The sequence below is a fragment of the Lactuca sativa genome, chromosome 8 (assembly GCF_002870075.4).
Source record: "Lactuca sativa cultivar Salinas chromosome 8, Lsat_Salinas_v11, whole genome shotgun sequence".
NCBI classification, from domain to species: domain Eukaryota; kingdom Viridiplantae; phylum Streptophyta; class Magnoliopsida; order Asterales; family Asteraceae; genus Lactuca; species Lactuca sativa.
Window position 1 is genome coordinate 206299523 of NC_056630.2, and position 11627 is coordinate 206311149.

An 11627-nucleotide genomic window follows, 5' to 3' on the forward strand; every position below is an offset into this window, starting at 1 on the left:
AGCAAGGTGAAGCTGCACATGAAGATTATGTGACGGATTGCATTGAAGCCTCCTCAATCAGTTTGCTGCTATTCTTGTACCTGATGAAGTGATCCAGAAGATTATTTCTATCCGTTGTTCGCTCTGAAGATTCTCAAGCTGAAAGCGCTATCTTTCAAGAATCAATACAAAAAGCCTCCTCACCCAATGTGCGTTCAATGTCAAATTTTGAAGAAAAGCCCAACTGCTAAGATTAATTCATTCATTGAAGATTCATCAAGTTTATCTTGAAGTTGTGAAGAATTTGAAGATTAATGTTGAAGCCAAGCTCCCAATGAAGATTATCAAGAAAAGCCAGCTACCTTTTTAGGGGGAGTTTTTGGGTCAGTTTGAAAAGAAATCTATAGACAAAGGGAGAGATTGTTGGGTCAAAATTATGGTTTATACTTTACTTTTCTAGGAAAATGTATTTTTCAGTCTTATAATATGTGTTTACGGTTGTGTTTATGGCCAGGTGGGTGTTTACGGTCGTAAACCCATTTACGGCCCATGTTCCCCAAGTATATATATAGGTGTTAGGGGTGAGGATTGGTGGTAGAACAGACGAGAGTGTACGGCCAAGAGAGAGAGAGAGAAAGGAGCATAAGTGTGTGTAAGTGTGTGAATCTTGTGTAAGGAACTTCATTCTAATCAAATCATAAAAGATTCATATTATTCTTCTTCTCCTTCTCTTCTATTTTGATCTGGCATCATCCATTTGATTGGGATTCCGCACCATCAAGCGGATCTGATTGATACACAAGCAGATTTGGGACTTACAATTATTTTTTGTTAAAAGTATGAAAAGTGTTCTATGATTTAATGGGAAGTGATAATCAAAATCCTGACCAAAGTAACTCGAAGTGACGTGATATGAGGCTAAAATATATCAAATTCGGTGGAATTTACAGCAACCTCAAGAACCTACACAAAAGTAGGTCAAGCGATTTCGATGTGTTTAAGGCACCATTGGATCAATATAAAAAACCTATGGGTGGAATTGGTACGGTACATGATATTTATTCCCAAACCGTTACCATATCAGTTGTAATTGGTATGTAATTTTAGTTACCACTACCATACCAACTATAGGTTGTACATGTTGGTAAAGGTATATGCCAACATGTATGGGTGTTTTTCGAATTAGGATTTATGTCTTATTTTGTACATAAAGCATACATGTGGGTTATGTAGATAAGTTTTTTGTGAATGGTTGGATTAGAAATTCGATCCAAAAAGATTTATAATTTTGTGCAATGAGTTTAAACTTAAAAATGGAGTAAATGGGATATGTTAATATGAGTTTATTCTTTAAACGTTACTAGACGGTAAATGCTAATATCAAAACTCTTGAACTCATAACCGTCAAATACATTTAAAGTTAAAATATACATTCTTTTATACACACACACACACACACACACACACACACATATATATATATATATATATATATATATATATATAATGAATTTGTTGGTATGGTAATACCGTAGTATTTAAAACCCTGTACCATTATTATACCATTATTAATTAATTAGTACGGTACTATCAACCAAACATGTTGTGAAGGGTCCAGTTAATGGTTTGGTCTAGGCTTTCATTGTAATAGTTCTTTTGAGTCTTTATTGTGTTTTGGTGAGTTGTTTAGCAGTTTACGGGCCTAGAGTGAGTTTACGGTCGTAAGCTTTTTTATGGTCGTAAACCCTGTTTGCGGCCCAAGTCCACTATATGTAGAAGAGTTGTAGGTCATTGTTAGGTTGTTGATGCCACATAATTCATGGCCCATTGTATCGAGTTGTACCAGACGTTTTACAGCAATAAATGTGTGCAAGCTTGATTTCTCTTCTTCTTCTACTCTCATTCTGATTTCTTTTGATTGTTTGATTGCTTGATCATTGGTAAAGATCTGTTTTAGGACCTTACAATTGGTATCAAAGCTTGGATTGTTTTTTCAATCAATTTTGTCAGATCTAGAGCTTATTTGATCTTATTTTTGAAGGATTCCTGCGTTTTTGGACAGATCTTGGAAAATTAGGGGGGGGGGGGGGGTTTGTTCTTTGCGTTTTTCATAAAAACGGGTTTTTGATCGAGTTTTGGAGCAAAAAGGGGCAAAAAACGTTGTTTTTGGTCTTAACCAGCGAGAAAGTGGCGGCGTGTACGGCCAGCATCAGCATCACACGTGTACGGTTGGGGTTTGCGGTCCTCGCCTCGTATTGGTTCCCAGCCTCACTTTGGATGTTTACGGCTCAGATTCGTGGTCAGACTTGCACCTTGCACGTGTTCGTTCAGCAGTCTCGTTCAACAACCCTCTTCCTCGAAAGCGCATCTGAAAAAAATAGGAAGTGACTTGCAGTTGCCAAGAATCGAACCCGGATCACCTGACTCATTTCCCCTCCGCCTTACTAGTTGAACCAACCTGTCACATGCATTAAACCTTCGCGATTTAATTCATAAAATACTCTTTTCTCGGCTCCTAATTTCGCATTTTGACACTTTCAGCCCAAAATTCAAAATCTTTTATTTTAAAATTCCATTTTCAATCAAAAAAAATTTGTTTTTAAATTTTGAATTTTATTTTTGACTTTTTACTTAAAACTTTAACTTTGACTTTCAAATTTGACCTTTGACTTTCTCATTTGACTTTTAAATTTTCAAATTTAGCTTTTCGGTTTGACTTTTAAGTTTGGCTTTTTCAAGTTTGACTTTTGAGTTTGACTTTTTGAATTTGACTTTTAAGTTTGATTTTGGCTTCTAGTTCTGTTTTTAATGGTTTTTGAGGTCTACGAGGGAATTGAAGACATGAAAGAGAGTCGTCAGGAGATGTTAAGACAAAACTTCAACACGTTCAACTATATTCCTGGAGAAACCATGGAAGCTCAGTTGCAGCGATTTACTACACTTACTACTGAGATGAGTATAGCTGGGATTTTTCTTGACTAAATCTGAGATAAATAAAATGCTGTTGAATGCACCTCCAAAGTCGTGGGATATGAACGTGGATGTCATCAAGAAGACAAAATATCTCAATCGTCTTAGTCTTGTTGCTGTAATTGAAGAACTTGACGCTTTGAAGTGTGGAAAAGCAATGAGTTCCGCAAACATCCCGGTCAACGAAGTTTCATGTACTCCATCTTATGAAGATACAATTAAATTTCTTCGGGAACAAACTGATTTATTAAAAAGAGAAGTTGAGGACCTGAAATATGATGGATACCAACTCAACAAAGGACAGAAACCCCTAAAGGCCCAGTTAGAAACAAAAATAAAGGACTTTAGGAGACTTTAGGAAGACTATAGTAACAAATGTGAAAATTATGATTATATCAAGAGACAACATGATGAGTTAATTGTTGAGCTTGATACATTAAAAAGACAATTTGAAACTGCAAATTTTGATTTTAAAAGGTTTGATATATCAAGCGAGGTAATTGCCAACATGATTGACCATTATCTACAGTTCAAACGGAACCAGCAAAAGGTTTTAGGATACGATAATGTACCTCCCCTTTTAATCATAAATATCAGTATCAACCTTTGTCTAAATAGGAGATTGCCAACGAACCATTCATGGTTTATGGAAAGCCATCTGGTTTTGTTTCAGGAGGATTTATTAATGTTGAAAATACTAACGTTTCTACTTCCCTTGCAGATCAATCCTTAGATCAGTCAAAGCATGAAGTTGAAGGATCTGTTTCTAATAACAAAACTGATTATGAACCTGATGTTTTTGTTTCAAATGAAAAACCTTTTGTTTCTGATGTTAAAAATAACAATGTTTTTTTTGTGATACTTCCGCATCTGCTGCTGCTTGGTTAATTTTTTTTTGACATTTTTGATGCTTTGTTTGAAAATACTGATGTTCCTGTTTCTAGCACATCTACTTCATGTTCAGGTAAATTAGTAGAGGATGGAACAAGGAGAACACCATTGAACAAACCAACATATCCTTGAACTCTAAATCTGTTGCTTCAAACTCAGCTGCTTCTGATCAACCTGCTATTGAGAAATACAGGCCACCAATTCCAGTGAAACAGAGTGCCTGTTGTAATTGTGCTTGTGGGAAAAATAAGAGACAAGGAAAGGATACGCCACTAGGGGCAGGAAAAAATAACTTCACAGTGAAGAAAAAGACATGTTTTCACTGTGGAACACCTGGACACATTGCCAGAAATTATCCAAATCACGCGTACGTTCCCTACTATGCACAAGGGTGGCAGAACGCACCAAGAGGGAGATACTCCAAAAGAAACCCCTCAAGGTTACGTTCAGAAAATGGTGACTGGAACGCGCAGAAGGCCAAGAATCAAACCCACAAGGCCAAGAATCCGAATCCCTCGGCCAACAAGCCCAATCCAAGAGATGCTCCAGTGAAACAAAGACCGGTTAGGTCAAATTCATCTCAACGACTAACATCAAGATCAACAACAAGTATTGAGCCACCCATCAGATCGAAAAAGAAATGGGTTAAACCCAACTACAAACGGGTTCCAAAGGCTCACTCTCCCAAATATTCTAATGACTCTAATGTTTCTTCATCTTCTGTTTGTGATAAACAGGATATGTCATGGGAGAGAGTACCGTGAAAGGATGAAAAAGGTCAACCCAGTTTCAAAATGGACTGGCTTCCAAAGACCAACTAATCTCGCTGTGTCGGATCAACTATGGAGGCATATCATCAGACTTAGGTTTGTTGATAGTGGTTGTTCCAGGCACATGATCAGAGGCATCTCTCAACTGTACAACATTTAGAACATGGTTTGAGAGTATGTGTCCTTTGCGGGAAAGGATGAAAAGAAGGGATCACACATTGGGTTAGTGCTTACCGATGTGAAGAATTATTGGATCTATTCTGAGATTATGCGTGCTGTTCTCAGACCTTCTGGATGCAAATTCAATCGGTGACTTACGGTTTGAGTTTTCTTCTCTATACTCCTGAGTTTTTCTAAAGCTGATTCGCTTTAAAGACTAATTTTTTTTAAGATAGTTTAAATTTGTGCATTTACTTTCGTTTCTCTCCTATGCACAAATTTAGGGGGACAAATAAAAACAAAACAAAAATTTTAAAATTTTAAAAAATCCAAAAACATTAAAAAATCAGAAAAATTCAAAAAAAAATATGCTAATAGTTTTGCTTGTAGGAGATGTTTTGGGAAGTGATATAATCATATGATAACAGGCAATCTGAATCTGTGTAAAGGACTGAATCTGAATTGTCTAGGCTCTGTGTTCGATGGGCTGGTAGGCACGAGAGATTAAAATGGACTTGACTAGGCATTGACGAACTTAAGGAATCTAGAGACTTGAAAAATCTTGACCTAGATAGATCCATTTAGCCTGCCAATACGACGCCCAGATAGGTTGAGCAGGGTGATATACATGATAATCCACTGGTCACATTAAAGTAATTTGTATCTAGAACTGTGGTTTAACTCTTCCTTGATGTACGGACTCTGTCCTTAATTCCGGTATTGATAGGACGACTGGGGAATTCCGATAAAGTAGGTCTGTAGGAAATTATTTTCTTGCTTTATTTCTATTAATCATATGTTTCCGCCTCTGTGTGATTGAAATACGTCCGACCTGGACTGTAACATATGCAACTCTATTTATATACATCTTCTATCTATGCAATTCTTTCTATCTGTTAGCCATATATTGTCTCCTTTGCGTGACTTACAATCTGACCTGGTACACAGTATATGCACCATTCTTCTTCTCAATCCCTCTAAAACTTCAGTTAGTCATATGTTTCACCCTCTGCGTGATTGGAAGAGATCCGACTTGGGTGTATAGCATATGCATTCTAAATCTAACTTCTCTCATAATAATTGTATGCTCACCTAAAGTAAGGAATACTTTGGAAGTTCCTGATTATTGGGGTATGTCAGGAAGCAGGAAACATGTTCTAGTACATTTAAAATTGAACAATCACTAGGTTGTCTGTAGATCTCGCTGCTCAATTTAGGTGGACAACAATATCTTTGGTCGTCGACATTCAATCTTTCAACCCCAGAAGCAAGGTGAAGCTGCACTTGAAGATTAGGTGACGGATTGAATTGAAGCCTCCTCAATTAGTCTGTTGCTATCTATGAACCTGCTGAAGTGATCGAGAAGATTTGTTCTCTCTAACGTTCTCTCTGAAGATTCTCAAGCTGAAAGCGCTATCTTTCAAGAATCAGTACATCAAGCCTCCTCACCCAATGTGCGTTCAATGTCAAATCTTGAAGAAATGCCCAACTTCTCAAGATGAAGTTAATTATTGAAGATTTATCATGTTCATCTTGAAGCTGTGAAGAATTTGAAGATTGATGCTGAAGCCAAGCTCCCAATGAAGATGAACAAGAAAGTCAGCTACTTTTTAGGGGGAGCTTGTTGGGTCATTTAAGAAAAGAAAAGAAAGCTATAAACCAAGGAGGGATTGTGTTGGATTAGTGTCTAAGTCCATAACTATTTTGGTATGTACTTGACCCGATGTGCATGGTCCTTTTGGGTTGCCTTCACCAAAGCAACTTGATTGAAGTGATGAGATTAAAACTTAATCTTAAAGATCGATTAGATCTCAAACAGGTAATTAATGATTAAACAGCAAGAACACGAAAATAAAGAACAAGTCAAGAATGAATCAAACGTGTCGAATGATTATAAAATAACCCTCAGAAGAGCTCGATCAAGAACATCAACCGTAGAGGGTTGGAGGTTTACAAGAACGATAAAAGAAATCTGTAATACTATCGTAATAATAGTTATTCTCTAGATCGATCCTATTTTTTTTTAATATGCATGCAAGCATATACTTATATAATAAACCTAGCAAGCTCACGGTTGGACAGGCCCAAAACCGGAGTACAAAATAAATGGACTAACAGCCGAGCCCAATGACGCAATCTTCAAACGAATCTTCAACCCAACAATCTCCCCCTTTGCGTCAATTGGAGCGAGATCTTTACTTGTTACTTGGGCCAGCAGCGGAGGCAGGAACCTTCTTCTTCACAGTATTAAACAGACGCGAGATGAGAGCAAGTATCGTCTATCTAAACCTGATGTACCATTGGATCATGTCGTTGAAGTACTTGACATCATCCGCTGCATCCTCTTTACACCTTCGGATGATTGATAGCACGTGCTCTAGACAAGCAGTGGTGTAAAGATGTTTGTCAGCTAAAGCAAAGAGACATTTCTGTCCTTCTGCTCTAGTGAACTTGACCGAATTACGTCTCGGGTCGATCTTGCCCATTTGCATTTGATTGAGATCACTGGCCGATCCCACAGGAGCTATCTTCGGTTTCTTCTTGAAGACTGTGGCTACCTCCTGATCCATTAGGGCTACCTCCATGATGTAACAGACTAACATCCTTTTGAGATGGTCTATAATCGGACCATATTCAGCTTCATTCGTCAAAAGGATATTATGCAAAACGATCCAATCATGAGGATTTAGATTCGGTAGATCTGCCAGGGATATAAGATGTTCAGTTCTTCCAGACCCTCGAATCACCTTGAACCGAACATTGATGAATCTTCCTTCGGTATAAGGCTTCAATACCCGAACATTCACTATCTTCTGGGCGCTCCATGTTTGATACTGAGGACGAGCAGCCTTCAGATAGAATTCGATCAAATCCCTATCAACCTTAGGGTTCGGATGAGGGACTTCAAAAATATTGGAGAAGGCGTGGAAGATAAACGCCTTTCGAGTCAACGGCATGTCGAACTGCGAATCGACAGAATTATAGCAGTCGAAGGAGATCACCGGCTCGAGCCATAGGATGCTAGGAGTATCTATGGCCTCCTTTATCATTCTCTCCCGAGTCCAGGCAGGGAAGAGAGTCTTCCTGCTCTCAAGGATATTGTGGGCTTCTTTCTTCTTGCGTTCGGCTTCTTCAGCCTCTCGCGCCACACGAATGTAATCATCATCAACATTGCGACTGTTTTTGCGTTTCAACATGTCCGCAATGGTTTCATCATCATCTTCTTCCTCAGCTATGTTCTTCCCTTTATCCTTCACACCCGAACCCGAAGCTTGACCAGTCGGAGGTGGTTCGGTTGTGTGAGTAGCTTTGGAGGAAGGAGGTGGTTTCGATCCGGACTTCACTTCTCCCCCTTGTTTCGGATCGGACACGAAACTAGGTAAGCCTTCAATTTTGCTGAGAAGGTCCATGGCAGGAGCAAGTTTTTCAGCAAGGGTTCGCCTCACCGAATGATTGAGAATTGGATCGTGTGCTTCCAGGATGTTAGATAGGGCAGCGTGTACATCCGAAACACATGTTTTTATGACCTCCCGTTCGGATCGAAGAGCTTCAAGCTGTTGCTGTGAGTTTGAAAGCTGAGTGCTCTTGACCGTGAGGGCGGTGGTTTTGCTTGCCAGAACGTCCATTAATGAGTTTTCAGCTGCGAGATCCTCTTGAAGCTTAGCGAGGCGCTCATCAATGGAGGCACGAAGGGCCGAGTTGTCATCGCTGATGGATTGGCGAAGAGTAGCGAATGACTGTAACTCCGTTGAGACGAACTTGGCCAATTGCTGAACGATTGGTTCCAAAGTTGTCTTGGTGGCATCAGCGCTCTCCTGTAAGGACTTCAACAGGGAAGAGGCGTCTGAGAATAGTTTATCGACTTTTGCAGTCGCAGCCTCACATGCTTTTGTGGAGGCGTCTATGGCGGCTGTGGCTGAAGCTACAGAATCATGCTGAGCCCTGGAGAAGGCATCAACAATCTTTTGAAGAGCGGATTCAGAGAGAGAGGATTGAGTGTTTGTGGATGACGCAAGAAGCAAATCAACCTTCTCGTTTAGCTCCTTTAGATGTTTCTTTCTTACTGGAGCATCATCCTCTTCAGCACTTTGAACCTGAAGCGGACTAAAGTAGACCGAATCGAAGGTCATGTTTTCACCGCCAAGGAACGGGTTATCTCCATCAGAGGCATGATCTGGAGATGGTGGGGGTGGTGAAGCTGGGGGTGTGGTAGTTTTTGTTGGTTCAGGTTGAGTGTTTGTGGGGGTAGTTTCGGGTGGTGGTTGAGTGTGGGTAGGTTCGGTTGTATGCTGGTTTTCGGTTTGAGGTGGTTCGGTTACAGGTGGTGTTTCGGTTGCTCTGGTATGAACCCCCGTATCAGATATGTTGGTTGTAACCTTTGCAGTGGTTGTAGTTGTATCTGTGAAAATGGGTGGTGGTATAGGGAAAGAGGTTTGAGGAATGGTGGTAGTGGGGTTTATGGTGGGAATGGAAGTGGGGATGGTTTGAGAAGGGGAAGGAACTAGTGAGACATGAATTTCCATGTCTGGGGTAGGTGATCGAGGTGGGGTGTTGCCTCTTGGAGGGGTTTCGCCTCTTTGAGAGTCGTCCGAACCCGAACTCTCGTTTTCTGAGTCACTCGAAGAGGAAGGGATAAGAAGTTTTTGCTTCGATTGAGTCTTCCTTCTCTTCGGCTGCGGTGACTGTGCAGGTTTTGTGTGTTTCCTCTTCCTGGGAGAAGGACCTTTAGGAGCTTTGGTCACTTGCTTCCCTTTTTCCGCCTTTTTGCCCCTGTTAACCGGTTTGTCAGCATCGTGGATGGACTTTAGCATTTCCGGTGTAAGTTCCCTAGGTCCAGTTGCCCTGAACTCCTTAATCGTCCGGATGAGCCTGCTGTCAGAGGGAACATCGCCATACATTGTCTCCGGAATAGTGCCAATGAACGAAAATTTAGATGCATCAGAGACGATGATCTTCATGGTATGAAACATACCGATTGAAGACATCGATGCACCAGCAGCAGTGGGAATATCAAACTTATCCATCGCCCATTTGGTGATAAGAATCCAGAACCGGGCAAACGACACCTCAGAATGTCGTGATGAAGAAGAAAGGCTCTGGATGAGCTGTTGCCAGAGGACCAACCCAAAGTCTAGGTTGACACCGTTGTAAATTGCATACATAATCGACAGGAACAGTCGACTGGAACCATCGGATCCTGAGCTCCTTTCAGATAAGCCCTTGAAGAGGACTGTAAACATGTCGTTCCACTGTGGCGGCAAGCAGGATTTCTTGAACTTCGCAACGGAGGTGAGCACCTCCGTGTACCCCATATTATAGAACATGTTGTACAGATTCCCAACCGGAATCGTCTCCAGATTAATTCTCGATGGGTCAGTAGCCAAACCTAGCAGTGTACCAAATCGTTGTCGAGAAATGGAGGTCTTGTGATCAGCAACCTCGAAGAACATACGCTCAACTGCTTTGTCGTAATATGCAGTCGCATACACCTGCGAGAGAATCTCCATGGGCACAGACTCAATCCTGGAGAGAGCTGGAGCGATTTGGGAGTACTTCAGGCACTCGATGATCAGCGACATATAAGAGTCGTACGCTAGAGGGTTTAGATCGATCACCAAGCATTGTTGTGTACGAATAGGAAGGATGTGTGAGGTAGCATGGACTGAGGATGATTCTGCCATTGTTGAAGGTAGTAGAAGAAGATGAACAGTAAAGCTTTTGGGATGTTTTGCTCTCTTGGAAATTCCGGATGCAGTAAAAAGGTAAATGGGAGTATAGACTGCCTTTTATAGTGGGTGAAAGGAGAGAGAAAAATCGTTTCAAATCTTCTATGGAAATACGAAAGGGTTTCCGGAATGACAGATGCGTGAAAGTTAAGGCATGCGATGATCACGTACGAGAGAGAGTGTCAGATTCCTAGGATCACGCCGCCCAGCAAGCGCCGTTTCAGAGCATACCGTTTCAAATCCTCACGCGCCTTTAAGGACCAGAGAGGTGTCGCTTGAAATGCGCACACGCGTCCATGATGTCAGTAAAAGAATGGGCGTTTCAAATTCACAAGCGTCCCCTTTTTAACCGTCGTTTGAAATTTCAATCCTTTGATCTCCCGCCTAAGTCAGCAATCCTTAATCTTATCTTCGAAATGGCATCTTTTGAATTAATTGCCCACGTGGATGATTTTTGACCACAACTGGATAATCAACCACCAAAGCAATAATACAGCCTGTAATAATTAGTAACAGAAGTTTGGAAAATCAAAGATTTTCGTGCTAAGAGTGTAAAAAAAAAAAAGAATAAAGCAACTCTTTTTAGGAATAAATGTGATGTCAATAATGACACGAAACAAGTGATCCCGGGCATGAATCTCTTCCTTCAAGATCAAGAGAGACCTTAAAGTGTTTATGTGGATTCCCGTTGAATGACGATCAAACATTTATTAATAAATGTTGAAAGGCTTCTTTTAATTAGGCTAAGTAAGGGTGGCTTTCGCGTTGATTCAGCAATTCTAATCTTGAAATAAGAAAGAAAGTGAACAAAGTACTTGTGAGACCGGTGTAGTCTGTTGAACAAGTAGGTAGGAATTAATTTTAAATAGCTTGGAAAATATAAAATCTCAAAAAAAAAATTAAAGTTGGATCCCAAGGGAAGAAATGTTATGGTGTTTAACAATTTCATAGGAATCACACAAAATAAAATTTGAGATTTCAGCTAGGTACATCCGTCAATTCTTTTGGTGAAAACTTGAGCAAATTAATTGTTCACCGTCAATTCAGATTAGGTGTTGAATTTGGGGTTTCACTCAGCTCGTAGTGGCACGAAACTAAGATCATAAACACAGATGTTGTGTAACCATAAACC